General features: G+C 40.2%; 1 protein-coding gene across 7 annotated transcripts in view; it reads right to left on the minus strand.

The window, feature by feature from the left end:
- LOC101987678 (zinc finger protein OZF-like) overlaps positions 1-17,684 on the minus strand; it is a 29,431-nt gene extending 11,747 nt beyond the window's left edge. For 4 of the 7 annotated variants that reach the window (XM_026778359.1, XM_013355446.2, XM_026778358.1 and 1 more), the window contains exons 1-4: positions 17,500-17,684; positions 16,233-16,351; positions 15,885-15,968; positions 4,276-4,419 (exon numbers count right to left, since the gene is read on the minus strand). The gene's annotated coding sequence lies outside the window, so the exon portion shown is untranslated. Of the gene's footprint in view, positions 1-4,275; positions 4,420-6,019; positions 6,134-7,003; positions 10,038-15,884; positions 15,969-16,232; positions 16,352-17,499 lie in introns of those variants that run through there. The other 3 variants (XM_026778355.1, XM_026778356.1, XM_026778357.1) reach the window with 3 other exon arrangements.
- Positions 17,685-17,923: the final 239 nt, after the last annotated feature.

Genomic DNA, 17,923 nt, shown 5'->3' on the forward strand with positions numbered 1-17,923 from the left:
AAAAAAAAAAAAGAAATACACAATGGGGAGAGAAAAGCAGCATCTTCAATAAATGGTGCTGGTCTAACTGGAGGCTGGCATGTAGAAGAATGCAAATAGATCCTGTATCTGTCACCCTGCACAAAACTCAAGTCCAAGTGGATCAACGGCTTAAACATAAAACCATATAAACTCAACCAAAAGAAGAGAAAGTAAAGACTAGCCTTGAATGCACTGGCACAGTAGACAACTTCCTGAAAAGAAACCCAGTAGTGCAGGTATGAAAATAACCAATTATTAAGGACTTCATGAAATTAAAAAGCTTCTGTAAGGTAACAACACTGCCAATAGAAGAAAATGACAAAATACATATGGAAAAAGACTGTCACCAACTCTACTTTCAACAAAGGGCTAATATACAAAATATATAAGGAACTTAAGAAACAAGATTTCACTAACCAAAAAAAAAATTCAATTAAAAATGGGCTACGGATCTAAACACAATTCTCAAAAGAGGAATCTCAAATGACTAGAAATACTTCAAGAAATGTTCAACATTCTTAGCCATCAGGGAAACGCAAGTCAAAACTATGAGATTTCATCTTAAGCTTCACAAGTGACAGCTCATGCTGATGAGGCTGTGGATTAAGGGGAACATTCCTCCATTGGTTGTGGGAATGCAAACTTATACAGTCACTATGGAAATCAATACTGTGGTTCTTCATAAAACTGGGGTTCAACCTACCTCAAGATTCAGTTATACCACTCTTGGGTAAATACCCAAAGGATGCACCATCCTACCACAAGGGACTTGTTCATCTATGATCCTAGTATCTTTATTTATAATAGACAGAAATAGGAAACAACTTAGTTGTCCATCAGCTGAAGAATAGACAAAGGGAATGTGGTATATTTACACAATGGGAAATTACTCAGCTGTTATAAACAATGACATGAAATTTTCAGGCAAATAGATAAAACCAGAAAATATTATCTTGACTGAGGTACCCCATACCCAGAAAAAACAAACATATATACTCATGTATGAATAGACACTGGGTGTTAAGTAAAGGATTATCATTCTACAATCCACAGTCCCAGAGGAGAAATAAATCTTGCAGGTGGACTGAGGGTAGAGGGATCAGGTGGGAGTGTGGGAAAAGTACTAAGAGAGATGATTGGAATGGTGTGAGAGAGGATTGGGGGCAATGAAAACTTAGTGCAGTGGAAGCTCACTGAAATTTAAGAGTGACCTGGCAAAGAATCTCAGTAATGGGGAAACCTTTAACCTATAATCTGTTCTGTGTGCAAGACGTGCTGGGGCAATGGTGGAGTAGTTGTGGGAGTGTTCAACCAATTACTGATCCAATTTGAGGCCCATCTATGAGAGGAAGCCCACATATGACATTGCCTTTGGGCCTGGAAACAGAGACTGGATAGCCCAGAGACCGCAAATGAAACCAAATACAACTGGCAAAAACAAACAAATACATCAATGATCTGATTCCAAATGAAATTCTGCTTTACTCATTGATTGGTTTGTAGCCTAATTATCATCAGACAGATGGCAAACAGCAACTGATGGGAGATGATACAGAGACCCACAGCCAAACATTAGGTGGAGCCAGGGGACCTCCACAAAAGACGCACAGGAAGAATTGTAGGAGCTAGAGGGGTCAAAGACACCATGAGAACACAGCCCACAGAATCAACAACAGTTCATAATTGCTCAGAGACTAAAGCAAAAATCACTGACACTGTATGGGTCTGTGCTAGAATCTATGCATACATGTTAAAACAGGCCAGCTTGGTGTTCTTGGTGAACTCCTTAACAGTGGTGTTGGGACACTCTTTTACTTTCTATTAGGAAACGTTTCCTCTTACTGGTTTGCATCATCCAGTCTAGATATGAGGATTTGTGCCTAGTCTTATTTTAACTTGGTAAGCTGTGTTTGATTAATATGCCTGGGTAACCTGTAATTTTATTTTTCAAAGGAAATGAAGGAGAAGAATATCTGTGAGAAACAGGAGGTGGTATGGGACTGGGAAAAGAGGAGGAAGGGGAAACTGTGGCTGGGATGTAATGTATGAGAAAAAAATAAAACAAACTCAATATTTTAAAAATAAGTACGCCTAATATGCACCAAAATCCCCTCTCTGTCAAGTCAAGGTCTATATTCAAATTTCTCTTCAATGACAAACCCTGCAGACAACATGAAAGAAAGAGCTCAGAGACACAATGTCAGGGGTAATCCAACTTAATGCAGCCATCATACAGGTTGCACACAGCTTCTTCAACAATCATACAAGCAAAAACTCACATATGATTTAACTATATTACACATGTGGTTCTGTAAGAAATGACTCATATAGTACATTCCTGCAAAATTGAACTACTCTCTGACAAACAAACATGTGATAGAAAAAGCAGGTGGAGGGGGCTGGAGAGATGGCTCAGAGGTTAAGAGCACTGACTGCTCTTCCTGAGGTCCTGAGTTCAATTCCCAGCAACCACATGGTGGCTCACAACCATCTGTAATGAGATCTGGTGCCCTCTCTGGAGAGTAGGCATATATGCAGACAGAACACTGTATACATAATAAATAAAAATCTAAAAAAAAAAAAAAAAGCAGGTGGAAATCAGAATACATATATTACATTTGAACAATGACACACACAGCTTTCATGTTCTTATTAAAATAAATTGAATAGTGACTTTCACTTAGTTAAGAATTTTATTTTATTTATTTATTTATTTATTTTTGGTTTTTCGAGACAGGGTTTCTCTGTGGCTTTGGTAGTTAAGAATTTTAAACAATTCATTTAAACAGGAATGGGGAATTTTTGAAAAACAGAAAAAATATGCCAAGTTGATATGAAATTTTGAGAAAGCACAGCGTTCAAAAATTTTCAGAAGGCCAGGCGGTGGAGGCACACGCCTTTAATCCCAGCACTCGGGAGGCAGAGGCAGGCGGATCTCTGTGAGTTCGAGACCAGCCTGGTCTACAGAGCTAGTTCCAGGACAGGCTCCAAAGCCACAGAGAAACCCTGTCTCGTAAAACAAAAACAAACAAAAAAAACACTAAAACTTTAAAAAAAATTTTTTTTTCAGAAGAGCAAAATGAGATTTCAAAATCTATTAATATCAATGCAATAAAAACAATTATTGGCTTGAAGAAAGAGCAAGTAACATCAATAGGATGACAATTAAGAGAGATTTAAAACTCTGCAGAAATACTAAGCAATTCTTATTGAAGTCATGAAGGTATCATTTTAGGAAATGGGAAAAGTAACAATTAAAGTACAAAAAATCTAAAGAACCTACCAAAAATATCAAATGTAGATCTAGATACAAACCTAGAGGCACCAATTTTCCTAATTTTATAAGATGCTAAAATTTAAGTGATGGAAATCATTTATATTGATATGAACACTCAAAAAAGATAAACACAGGATGGGGATGCCATTACAGTAATCCTCACCTTGGAAATCTTCACATGGAAAGTTCCGCCCCCATGAAACACTATATAAACCCTGACTTCTGGTCAGCTCTCTACTGCTTCCCAAGCAGAAGCAGACACCCTCTTTTATTTTCCCTCCAAATAAAACTCTTGGTTGAGGTTTGCTATGTGGTGTGACTCTGGTATTCCTTGCTGCCCAACTACAAGAAAACCTTTCTCTTCAGAGCTTCAACACTCACATTGGGGAAACCTTCCCCATGAGAGCAGAGCTGTAACACTTGCAATTCAGGAAACCTTTCCCCTCAGAGCTTTCACAATGCCACTTGGGAAGCCTTTCACCTAAGAGCAGTAACACATTGGTGCACTTCCCCTGGGGTCTAAACTGCACTGGAACAGTATCCCTCACCTCAGGCTCACCTGCAACAGACTCATCCTCATCTTCTGGCACACAGATTGCATGGTAACCCATTCACCAGAGGCAATTCAGTGTGTTTCCACTTTGACTGGTGTAAATGCCTCCCTGAGCTCAAGAAAGTGACCACTGTTCATGGAGCACCCCTCTGGACTCTTGGGAATGAAGGTACCCTGAGTTTGAAGGCTATGGCTGGCCCTCTTCCCCTAACCCTGGCTCCCCACCCTTGAAGCTACAATCCTGCAGTTTCTTTAGGCCCAACTGAGTTACTATATGCACCACTTCCTGGCTTCTTCTCCCATCTCCTGTTTGGAGCTGCTCACATTCCCTAGCTCCTCTAGGCTGCTGTGGATTTTGTGACTCCATTTTCTAATTCTTTTTGTGAATAAGACCCCTCTCCTAAAGTTTAGTTTTTGTCCTCACCTTATGCACTCCTTGCTTTCTGGAAAGTCTTGGTACCAGGTGCCAGTTCTCTCTTTCAGCTTAGCCAGACTAGGCCCATGACCCCTGCTGAATGCAGTAAGGACACATTGAATGGCTCAGGTCTTCCTTGAGTCCTGGGGATACCTGAGAAAACAAGCAGCAGTGACATTTTTCATCCCATGCTCTTCTCTCACCCATGGAAACTTCTCCCATACCCTCTCATTCATTCATCTTTTAGAAAATCTCCAGACTTTCTACCTGATAGCTGACCAAAAGGGTCCCAAATTTACTTGCTTTTGCTAGCAACTTTAGTCTCGATACCCCTGAAACAATCAACCAGAGGGCTGACTAACAGCACCCTCGTACCTAACAGTCTCCAGGATCATTACAAATCCTGTCAGTGATCAGGGAAATGGAAAGATTCCCCATACTCAATTTCTCTTTTCTCTGTACCAAGCCCTACTGGTCTTGTCAGGTTTGTCCCCTGCCCTCAAGCCCACAGGACTTTTCAGTTGTTGTTAATGGAACTGTAAGTGTGAAGCAATTTGGAAGCCAGAAGCCAAACCTAGCAGGAGAGGGAAAAAGCAAAGGATCGGGTCAACTGCTATGTGCACATACCCAAAGTTGGTAGTCAGCTCTCTCTTGCAGCATCTTCACTCTTTAGCCAGGGCTCAAGTATTTCCTATCTCTAAGCCTTTATTTCCTCAGCTTACTAAATTCAGTTTTATAGATATTTGGTGGGTTTTAGGTATGAGTGGCATTAGACTATTTTTTTTTTGTGTGGTGTCCCATTTCAATTAAAAGATGGCTTTGAAGTTAGGTTAGGCTCCCCTCCTCTAAAACCAAGCATGTTTATTTAAAGGTTTCCTCCAAAATGTCCAGCCCTTATCAGGATAGTCACATGACTACGTGACAGAGAAAGGAGAGCAAAACAAAATTAAGCAGCATACCATTCCCCATGGGGACTATTGATACTTATACTCAAAATTTTGGTTTGAGTTTAACTCTCTAAAACATTTGCTATAAATCTTATCTCAAATTTTGTAAGCATATAGAGTATAATTTAAAACCTGTAAAAGCTGTAACAAAAGGGTTAGCTCATAATACCTGAGTTGGCAGGAAAAATGCATCCATTTTACATATATAACCTTAAAAGAAGCATGTTGCTTGCTGTCATTTTACCTGTTGTCCCATAATGGGATAGAGAGAGCCACGTGGCTAGCAGCCATCGTTAGGGTTGGAAAGAGTGGATTTTGTCATGTGATTTCACTCCCATGACTAAAAGTGACCAGGCAGCTATGAGGTGGTAGTGCAGGTCTTTAATCCCAGCATTCAGGAGGCAGAGGTATGCAGATCTCTGTGGGTTTTAGGCTAGTATGGTCTACAGAGTGAGTTTCAGGATGGCTAATGCTGTTTCGCAAACAAAACCTGTTTCAAAATAAAACTTAAAAAAAAAAAAGTAACCACGTGGTGTAAGCAAACTAGGAAAAAAAACAACTCCTCCTAGCCATGAAGCCCAGGCCAGATGATTCCTCCATTTCTGATTACGCCTTAAAGCCTCCGTCTTATTGGCCTTCACCCACAGTCCCTTCTTTACCACTTTTGAACTCTTTGGTCTCCCTTTCTGCCCAAATCAACCCATTCAGGTATCCACTTTCAGCCCACTGGCATCTATTAGTCCTCTAGCTCCACCAAGGGTCACCTTTACATGTCCCAACTGGCCTAAACTGGCCACAGTTCTCACCTTTGTAGGAGGTTGCCTGGCTGATGGCCTTTTCAGAGTACATATCCCCTTCTCGTTATGGAAACTCTCTCAAATAGAAGAGACCTTGGGGACCTACACCGCTACTTCTTCCACCTTGATTAAAGAATGACAGTATATTACCCAATCTTACAACCCCACGTCTATATGATTCTCACCAACAACCTTTTCCCCAAGGAGCAGAGGTAAGTCTGGGACCAGGATAGGGCACCTGCAGGCAAAATCCACCAAACTAATTCCACTGCCCCAGACAAAGCTAAGACAGTCCTTGACCAGGATCCTGAATGGAATTACAATAACCCAGGGTGCATCCTTGCTATGGATCAGTTTATAACTTGACTACTGGCCAGTCTCTACAAAGCTGCCCTCTTCTTTCTTTCTTTCTTTCTTTCTTTCTTTCTTTCTTCCTTCCTTCCTTCCTTCCTTCCTTCCTTCCTTTCTTTCCTTTCCTTCCTTCCTTCCTTCTTTTTTTCTTTCTTTTTTTAAAAAAAAGATTTATTATCTATATAGTATTCTGCCTGTATATCTGCCTGCAGGTCAGAAGAGGGCACCAGACCTCATTATAGATGGTTGTAAGTCACCATGTGGTTGCTGGGAATTGAACACAGGACCTCTGAAAGAGCAGTCAGTGCTCTTAACTGTTGGACTATCTCTCCAGCCCTGCAAAGCTGCTCTTCAAGAAGTAAATTATGAAAAAAATCCAAGAGTTCAACCAGGACAAACACAGAAACCAGTTTCAATTCCTAGAACCCCTTAAAAAGGTTCTCTTACAATATACCAATCTGGATTGCGAGACCCTAGATAGAGAACAATCCCTTATGACCTACTTCTCCCAGAATTTCCTTTATTTTAAGGTCAAACATAAACATCTAGAGAAAGGAACTCTGGCTCTACAGGTAGAAGTCATAGCCATGGGCTTTGAGGTATACCATGGTAAAAATAAAAAAGGCCAAAAATCAAAAATACCTGGGGCTGGGGGTAAGGGCTTTCAGCCACCAATAGCAGTTGCCCAGGCACAGAAAGCCCAGGAACTTCAAGGTCCCTTCCAGATGTGGTCAGGAGAGTCACTGGATCTGGGTCTGTTCAAACCCTCATACACCATTCTAACCATTCCCATAATGCCATTAACAGGTTCGATTACTGTCCTCAAGTCCTTCATCATGTGAGGACAAGTCCAGATCACCCTTCAGCTAATCTCTCTTATGTCTGGCCATAGTTGACTGAGTTGGCCCCTGAATCCCTTCACCCAACAATACTATCACCAACAGGGAGCCTTGGGTAGCCATTATGACATCTGGGCAATCCATCTCTTCCTTCAGAGCCACGGTTTTGGTACTGATGGAATTTTGGGAACCCATATCTCCTCTCTATTCCTGGGATAGGGGAACAGTCTTACCAGTCTTATCCTATATTTTTAGGATTATTCCCCTTACCCACAATTTCCTTGTATTAACAAGCTGCTCCATCACCTTTTCTGAGAAGGAATTTCCTAGTCAACGTAGGAATTTCTATTTGTTTTCTCCCTCTATCTGCTTGACCACAGCCTCACCATTCTCCTCCTCCAAACCACACAACCTGATACAACTTTTCCCTTACTAGCTGGCTTCCCAGGTGGATTCCTGAGAATGGGCCACCAAAAATCCCTCGACAGCCAAACATCATTCACCCACCTCTCCTCCAGTTCCAAATCCTTTCACACCCATCAAGGGGAAAAGGCAAAATATAGCCTACTTGCCTGATTCTGGTTGTCTGGAAAGTTTTGTCTGTCTGTTTCTGCAGGCAGATGGGTCTAGGTTTTCTGAAGTATCTCTAAGTTTCTTTATAAACGTAGGAGCAGAGACGGAAATTGTTCAGTAAAAGTTGAATGTATGACAGTGGCCACTGCATGTTTTATTTATCACTGGTCTTCTTTAAGTATGTGAGCAGTCATTGTTCTGTGTTTATTGGTTTTATTTTGCATTATTTGCCACTGTTAACATCAAGATGCCCCCACTAATGCTGCTCGCTATGCCTGCTCTGATAGAGTGCAAAATTTATCTCTGGACTTTCTAGTCATTGGATTCCATTTACCAAAGACAGAATTAAAAACAATGTTTCTTTAATATAGTAGTCAAGCTACACCTTTATGCACTCCTATATAAAAAGAATTCCCTTGCCATAGCTTAACTTCTTTTAAACAAATGAAAGAAGCTAAACTTTGGTTTACCTATTGCTGTCTTCTCTTCTCACTCCCTGTCCCACCTTCTAACAAACAAATGTCTGCAAATAATACTTCCTTTCAGAGTTCTGTCTTCATGTAGCACAGGTAGAAGCTGCCACACTGAACTTTTAGCCATGCCGTGTCTCAACATCTCAAACTGACTGTCTTGAGGTGTGTATGAACAAACCATCTGTTTCTGCTGACTTCGGTCACCCATCATATTCATTTCCAAATTCTAGAGTCAGCCTCATCATGTGCCTATTCCCTCCACCTGACCCATCCTCCATCTCTCATCACCTACTAAGTAAGTGGCTTCTTGCTTGCTTCAGGAGCCTGCTATGCCCTCTGGAGCCTTACCATATGGACAGCTCTCTAGTTATTAAGACATTTGCTCCTCTCCCTCTATTGGAGCCAACAACCTTATTTCCTTAGCTTGTCCCCCAAGGAGAAGCCTGTTAAGCTGCACAACTTCCTTAAGCCTCTGTGATCTTGTCCCTCTTGTCTCTCAGCTCCATCCTGGAAGTCTCACAGCTTATCTATGCCCTTCTGGGTTTTTCTCTTGCCAAAGCAGGCAGAAACTCCTTTGGGTGAAGTTTTTGCAACCCTACCTATCTTCCTTCGGGGACTCAGATTTCATTATCATTAAAGTTTTGCTCTGTTACTTCAAACAACTTGGTCTCAGTACAGTTCAATAGTCAAAATTGACATGCTGGATTTTCAATGGTGACAACTTCTGCCAATGCACAAATGATATGAAAATCTTTTTTGTCTCAACTTCCTCTCTCCTCCTCTATTTCTTCCTGTCTACACCTGCTATTACTTACAGATGTTTAATATATAAGAGGGCCCTACCTCTACTTAACGGTGTCAAGAATATGCACCGCATCAGGTTGTCAAAGACAAATTGACTCGGTCCCTTACCACTCCCTTATCCGATTTTCCTTCACTGAGGCTTAACCTCTCTGTTGCTTTTCTTTATTACAAAAGGGAAGACTACTGTAAAAAGTGACCAGAAATTTAAAGATGTTACCCATATCAGTCCTGCAAATCCCATGACAAACCTGAGCTACTGTAATTGCATATCAGCTACCAAATAATACTCTGCTTGCCTGCTTCAGAAAGGGCTGGCTCTGTGTCCCTCGGGGTCAAATTCATGATCACCTTTCATAGACTCACAACTGAACTATCAGATGGTCATCTCACCTCTCATTAATTGTTCTGAACCTATTATCAGTACCATGCTCTATCTTTCCCATATCTTTCTCGAGTACTGCAGACTCTCAGGGACACAATTTATGGGCACACTAGAACTCTCAGACTGTAAGAATACTTTGACTTTTGAGCACTGCGAGCCATCCTTATATCTGAACATTCATTACACCTCTATCCTCTGAGCACTCAGGTTTACCACTGCTTACCTGCTGGGTTTTCTGAGACTTGTACCCTCATGTTCCTCTTTCCAAAATTAGGAGTGCTACCTGGTGAAGAATCCTTGCTGATTCTCATCACGTGGTTTATAGATGCATGGTATAACAAATGAGCACTTCAGGTCCTACCCTTTCTCTCAGTCCTGGGAATAACCACTGGCTTGCAACTTCAGTGGCAGGACTGATTACTTCCCTAGATATTTACCGTCAGTTTTCATCTAATTTCATCCAGGAACTCCATTGGGTGGCTCAGATCATCCTTACCCTCCAATGCTAAAATTAGATTCACTGGCCACCATACTGCTACACCATTGATTAGGACTGCATTTACCAACATCAGAGATAAGATCATCTTTGTCGGGCTGGAGAGATGGCTCAGAGGTTAAGAACACTGCCTGATGTTCCAGAGGTCCTGAGTTCAATTCCCAGCAACCACATGGTGGCTCACAACCATCTGTAATGAGATCTTGTGCCCTCTTCTGGCCTGCAAGTATACATGCAAGCAGAACATTGTATATGTAATAAACATATTAAAAAAAAAAAGATCTTTGTCTCTTCTTAAGGGATGAATGTTGTTTCTGTGTCAACCAGTCAATTATAGTAAAAGATCTGAGAAGTGTATATGGGTCTTCAAAAAATGTAAGATACAGCTTGATGACAGTGAATATCTGTGAATTCAGTGAATCACTGACAGCCCAATGGAATTTGGTATTACCCTTTTAACCCTCCTTTTTCTCCTTTTCTTTTCTTTTTTTGGTTTTTCAAGACAGGGTTTCTCTGGAGCTTTGGTGCTTCCTCCTTTTCTTAATCCTACTGATCCCACCCTACCTTATAAACTTCTTGTCTGGATTTCTTCAACAACAGATAGATTTCTAAACAGACTTTTTTTTTTTTTTGATTTTTCAAGACAGGGTTTCTCTGTGGCTTTGGAGCCTGTCCTGGAACTAGCTCTTGTAGACCAGGCTGGCCTCGAACTCACAGAGATACCTGCCTCTGCCTCCCGAGTGCTGGGATTAAAGGCGTGCGCCACCACCGCCCGGCGCAACAAGTGCTCTTAACTGCTGAGCCAAATCTCCAGCACTTGGTTTACTGTTCCTTAATTAGGTATTGTGGTATTAAATCATTGAAGAGTAAGACAGAATTTATGGAGCACTAGAGACACTTTCATAGCGTCAGGATGAAAAACACTGACACAGAAGTAGGGTGACAAAGATACACTGAGAAGTTTTGGCAGCAATGGGCATTGGATGTAAAAAATATTTGTCCATAATAATGTAACTGAGGGTTTACAAGCACAAGAATAGGTCAATCTGAAATAGTATATTGAAAGATATTAAAAAGGTTGTGTAGAAATTAGTGAAATAAAGACAACAATGAAATAAAGACTATACAGTGAGTCAAGGAAACAGAACTTGTTTCCGTAAACTGACAAAAGTACAGATGAAGCATTTTTCACCTAATCCAAACTAAAAGAATGAATCCTGAAATAACAGAATTAGAGTTGAAAAAAGGGCATTGAAGTGTATCCCAATGACATCATAGTTACCTTATGGAGTACTGTAGAAAGTCATACAAAAAGAAATTGGAATTGAAGAAAAGGATAAGCTCTTAGAAACAAGTAAAAAAAACAACCTGCTAAGGTAAATAACTAGAAAAGGAATTAAGCAGTACTGAGATTGAAGCAAGAAGTTTCCTCTATCAGTGTCTGAGTACTGGACAGACTCGGCACAGAATTCTCCTTTCCTTTAGACAAACCTTATAATAATACCAAAAGGAAAATATTGCATAAAACATAAAGGGATGTTAGAAAGTCATCATACAAAGCTAGCTTTACGTGGACACCAAAAGCAGATGAGTCCAAACAAATATATTCAAAGAAAAACCACAGACCAGATTCCAGGATCAACACAGAAACAGAGAATGTCTCTAAATTACATGGAAATGTACTGCGAGATGATTTAATACAAAAATTCAAGACTGGCTGGCGATGGTGGCGCACGCCTTTAATCCCAGCACTCGGGAGGCAGAGGCAGGCAGATCTCTGTGAGTTCGAGACCAGCCTGGTCTACAGAGCTAGTTCCAGGACAGGCTCCAAAGCCACAGAGAAACCCTGTCTTGAAAAACAAAACAAAACAAACAAAAAAAAAAAATTCAAGACTGTTTCAACACCTATATATTAATCAATGTAAGGCAACAAATATAGACTCAGTGATAGAAGAAATAAGATCATGCTAATAGATTGATGAAGGGCCTGTGGCAAAGTATATCTGCTCATTATAAAAACTCTGAAGAGTGTGACAAAAAAAAAAAAAAAGGAATATACCTCAGCACAGCAAAAACAATGAGACACAATCTTACACCTAACAATACAAAACAGTTGGAATCATTTTGCCCTAATCAGGACAGAGAAAGGTGACTTCCACACTCAAAATATTGCATCAGTGGGTACACATTTCAAAGACAGAAAAAAATTTAATGCTGATAACATAGGATAAAATAAAAGGGGGGGAGGGACTTCTTAGATAAGAAATAGAATCCTGAAATTTAAAGGTAGAGATACTCATGAGACAGCTAATATCTGTTAGACCTTCTCATATGTTGTATAATGCACACAGAACATGCCCCCCCCCCTTTAAATACCAACAAGATGCTGAGGAGTCAGCAGACCACTCACAGTGTCTAAAAAATTTCTTAGACTCCCCAGTGGTAGCATTTATAGTGTCAAAAATGCTATGTGGGTTGGAACAGGGGAGAGAGATATTTGCATCCTGTGTGCTATAATACAAACCTGCTAGGCAAGGAAGGCCTACTGTCAGAGTGGCGAGACTCTTTGCGGGTAACAGAAGGCCTTCTAGTTTGACCTAAAGCTAGCAATACAGAAGGAAATACACAGATGGTACTAGGAACCTGGCAAAAAGCCAGTGATGGTGAACGTCACAGGCCCTCAGAGGGAATCCTCTACTGACATTCTGCTACATGTAGAAATATTCAAACTGACTCTTACTGGTTCTGATCACACCACAGCCTGGTATGGCTTTCAGTCTGGGTCTAAGAAACTTTGTTTTTAATAGACAACAGTATTTCAGACACTCATAACTCATCAAATACTAAGAACAATTAATTGACGGCTTATTGCACAGACTATAATGGGAATTCCATCTTCTCACATCTAAATTGCAGAGAACAACACAGAAGAAGAGGTAAAAGATTTTTAAGAGCTGGAAGATGGAGAGATCACATGTGAAAAACTCCCCACCCATATCACATTCCAGTTGGAATTATGGATATATTATGGCCAGGATTCTTGGCACAAATCTGTCAAAATCATACATGAACTACAGGTAGAACAACTTGGAAGGAAATGTGTCTACCCAGAAATAGGACAAAGGGTAAAAAGGGGTAATTGTGAGTGAACAGATCTATGAAATCATTAAATACCAATACTTATACATTACAAACTCGTACCAATAGAAGGTAAGAGGAGATATTTGGAGGTAGGTCTTTTGTTTGATACTATCTGGTTTTGCTTCTATTTATTTCCACAATAAAAAATGGTATTAAAAAAGAAAAAACGAACCAAGCACAAGAAAGACTTACAAAACAGAAACTTAAATTCACTGAAGGAATATAGAAGGACACTGGAAGATATGAAAAATAGACATGCACATGAAAAAGAAGGCATTATTGTGAAAATGACAGTGTTAAAAGATTTATGATTAACTCAAATTGCATGACAATCAAGCTACCCACGATTTACTTCACAGGTACAGTGAAGAGACTCCTACAGATTTACATTATTTACAAATGACAAAATTACAAAGATCCTAAGTGTGCAGAACAAGCACAGACACACAGAGCAAAGCTTGAGTCATCCCAGCTGTGACTTCAGAAGACACTGCAGTTCCACAGGAACAGCACCAAGGCAGTGGCAGCAGCAGATCCAGGACCAATCCAACCTTCTATGATGAACTGAATTTCACCAAAACACCAAAAACTCGTTACATAATAGAGAGCCATGTCAACCAGTGCTATAAGAAAAGGTAAATATCCATGACTAAAAAAAATGAAAACACATGAAGAGCAATAAATTGGTGAAATCTGATTGTGTGCAACTGAAAAAATTGCATAGAAATGGAAATAACTGAAAGTATGAAGAAACAGCTTACAAAATGGAAAAAAATATTAGGAAACATTTCATAATGTAATACATAAATACTCAGAATTTAACAAGTCAAAAAAGTACAAAGCAAATATTATATATATTATAATCAAGAAATAAGCTCTAAAAAAGTGGCAATGCACACAAGCTTTGACATAGCCTAAATGTAAACAGCCCATGCTCCACATGTTTAGTCATGAAAAAAACATTCATCTATTGAACACGAAGGTCTCTCTGCCCAGTCAGTGTCTACAATCAAGGTCCTAAATAATTACAAACACTGAAGACACTACAGGAGGAAGAACACACAGAGACAATCTTGGTATGATTTCAAATAACTGCAGCCACCAGGCAGTTTAGTGACCAACCAAACAATAAAAAGAGAAAACATACAGAAGATACTACTCGGTACATAAAGGAATAAAATATACAGCAAACAATAAAATAGAAATTCAGAAAAAAAGAAAAGAAACACAACAAAAAAATTAACAAAAATAGTATGTGCTTATATTTTCCTTCAGTGATTTCTGGAAACATATATACTAAATACGCCCCAAAACAAACATGAAAATAGGATACAGCCTCAAAAGAGAAAACACCCTAAAATCAAAATACATACTTTCTATAAAAGTATTTACTTCAAGTGTAGGGATACAAAGTGCTAAGAGTGAAGGAATTTTTTAAAAGGTTTCTGTGAAGAAGGCTCGTCATAATTATGGTAACTGGAAAAGCCAAATCTATAAATATAAAAATAGAGGATATTAACAAATGACCAAATGGTACCTTTCCAGACTACTATGTGATCAAAACAAAGGCATTTTATAAAAGTTTTCAAATACATGAGATCAATGACAAAACTGTAGGACACAAATAGTCAGTGATGCAGGGAAGCTTCAGTGTTAACCACTGAGAAAGACAACCATGAACAGGAAGCACAGAAAACCAACAATGACTAGCAGGCCTGCACAGAATCATCTACACAACAGCAGAAGATGCTCAGTCTTCTTAAACTTCAATCAGCAAGGGACAATGTAGATATGTCTTAAAAATAGACCAAATCTTTAAAATTAGTAAAGGCCAATGTTAAAAAGTGTCTTCAACAAGAACATTGAATGTTGACATCATCAGTAGATAGAAAAGAGAATAACAGAAAAAAAAAAAAAACCATGTTAATACTGACTCACCGAAACCATGTTCTCATTCAAACCAGGGAAGAAATGTAAAAGGTTGTTCATGTTCTAGAAAGATTCAAAGTAATTTTTACCAAGATCATACAGACATTCTTTCATAGAGAGAAAATCTTCCTAAAATTTATAAAAATTTGAGAAACCGCGATGATTAAAATATTTTGAGAGAAAGAAAAAAAACAGAGGCAATTTCAAAATATATAAAAGCTTTAGTGATGAGGCCTGCCTGGTCTACAGAGCATGATCCAGGACAGTCAAGACTCTTACGCAGAGAAACCCTGTCTCGAATAACAAAATAAACAAACAAAAAACAAACAAAAAAAATGGAGTGATGCAAGCAGTGGAGTGTTGAAGACAGACACCGATGGGTACCAAAGAGAAGACAGGGGAAATGGAGGTTAATACTTGGCAGAGATATTAAGCAAATCTTATCAAAATCCTGTGGGCATTATATTAGGAAATAGAGAAAGTAACCCCAAGAGACACAGAACCTGAAGGAACTAAATGATGTCCCAAAAACTCTGCATGCAGGACAAACCAAGAGGCTTCAATGGTTTTTATTAAGCACCAAATTAAAATGATAGTAATGAAATCACTCATTATTAGTATAAAACCACAACCAGCAATGTGAATGAAATATGGACAGCATCACTCCCATGTAAAGTCAAAAAATTTTATTTGCCTCTGAATATTAATAATTATGTATAAAATCTTCAAACACCTACAAAGCCATAATTCAGATTATTCTTAGTGGAATTCTCTAGAATCGCTTCCAGTGAAATAGAATGTGGCAAAACCAATTTCATATCCTGGTTCTACTGTTACCTGAGCCTTTCCCCAACCCTTCATCCCTTCCTCAGACCCTCTAGCACACCTGGATCCTTTGCTACTGTCTCCACTCTCTTCACCACCCAGGGCTCTTGGTTCTGCTTCACAGGTGAGCAGGAATAACTGAGACCTGCGTAAGAAAGAGATTCTTCAGAAAGCACCTAGACCTTTTCACAGAACAAAAATGAAAGATACTAACTTTCAAAAGTTAAAAGATACATGTTTATCTGCCAAAGGATAAACATGAAGGAGAGAGAAAATACCAAGACAAATGTCTCTCTTCTCTGAAGATTTCACTTTACTCTGCAATTGAGATTCATTCACACACATGCAGAGTAGTTTTCCCAGAAACCCCGAGGAAGAGCCAGGGAGACTGCAAGAAAACTATTCTCACCTTCAGAATCCAGAGTGCTGTACTTCTCCTACAGATCTCTGCAAAAAACCCTGTGAGGAAACGTGAGGCATTCCCACGCTTACAAGGATTTCAGTCACAGCACTATACGTCAACAAACCCTAAAATAAAAAAGGACAGTTTAGCCCGGTGTACAATGGTGGAGAGCTTTCCTTCAACCAAGGAGACATTTTCCTGGTACAGGTGAGTGAATGTTCATAATTCAAATGATGCTTTCTAAAATTTTTGTTCGATGTATAACGAGTGTACTAACTATAAAATACTGTGGACTAATATACTCTCACAGTACTCATGCTGGCCTTGCCTGGACTGAGACGTAACTTAAGAACACAGCATATGAAGACACATTTATAAATGCTGTATTTACATCCTAGACTGCATATATCTCAGATATATATGGAAAAATAGTGAGGAGTAAAAGATAAACTAGATGCTTACAACCATGTATGTGGCAGTTCTGTTAATCAGATCTTTACTGGTTCCTTATGTAATAACTATCTACAAAGCTCCCTGGGGATGCCTAGTCTCAGGAGCAAAGACCACTCTTCTTGAACAGGCAAGTGGTAAAACGGGGAAGTTAGAAGGCACGGGTGAATATAAATTCCAGGAGCTTTGGAAATGCCACAATGGCAAAGAGAACCCTGTTTACAAACAGCAGACAATGCTAATGATCTACTACGTTATTTTAAGAATTATTTTCTAAAAGAATAGCCTAGTAATCGTAAAATAATTGAAAAAAAAATCACGGTAAGACACACTTGATGGTATCTCAAACTTACTGACAATTGAGATATACCAACAGAATGTTTAAAGCTATAAGGATAAGGTGGGATAAAACGTGGGGCCTCTGGTAGCCGGTCATGGTGGGCCGCTAAGAGAATACGCCACCTGTAAACAGGTCTATGGTGAGAGATTTGTAGGGGGAAGAAAATGAGCAAAAAAGCTAAAGGCCGTCTCGGACTGGGGACATAAGGGAGGCAGAGAGACACACAGAACAGATAAGAGAGCAAGCGAGGAGCAATAAAGAGAACTGTGACAGACGAACACTCTTAAGGGTGCGCATGGGGTATAGAGAAGAACCCAGTTTGTAGTGATGGAATTTGCCGCGCCTGGCCACAGACGATGACTTAAGCTGCCATCGCCTCCGTCGCCACACAGAACGACCGGCAGGAGCTGACAGTGTCCTGACAGCCTCAGCTCACACCGCCGCCCCTTCCCTCCTGGGTCCCAGCCCCGCGGCTCCTCTGACCTGGGAGGTTCCAGGGCCGCCGGGCTGCGGTTCCCGCCACTGCGCTGCTGACTTCCCCAGGCCGCCCCGCGGCGACTGCGGCTCCGGGGAGTTTTCAGGTCCCCAAACTCATAGCGCGGTCTGCCTCACCCAGTTCCAGACGCGGCTCCCTGAGTCCAACAGGGAATGGCGGAATTTCCTGTACCTTCAGGCTGGTTCATTGGAGCGTTTCCTCCTGGCCCCGCCCAATTACACACCACTTCCCGTCACGTGCTCCCTCGAAACCCTCCTACCACGGGCTTATTTTCCAACAGCAGTTCTCCAAGTACATCCTGTTGTTTTTGTTTTGTTTTGTTCTTTGTTGGTTTTATCCCTAAACTCCAGTGAGCAGGCAAATCTCCCCGCCCCACATCGGGGACCCCTCCCTTCCCCCTCCCTCCCACTC

This window comes from Microtus ochrogaster, unplaced genomic scaffold, assembly GCF_000317375.1.
Source record: "Microtus ochrogaster isolate Prairie Vole_2 unplaced genomic scaffold, MicOch1.0 UNK130, whole genome shotgun sequence".
NCBI lineage: Eukaryota > Metazoa > Chordata > Mammalia > Rodentia > Cricetidae > Microtus > Microtus ochrogaster.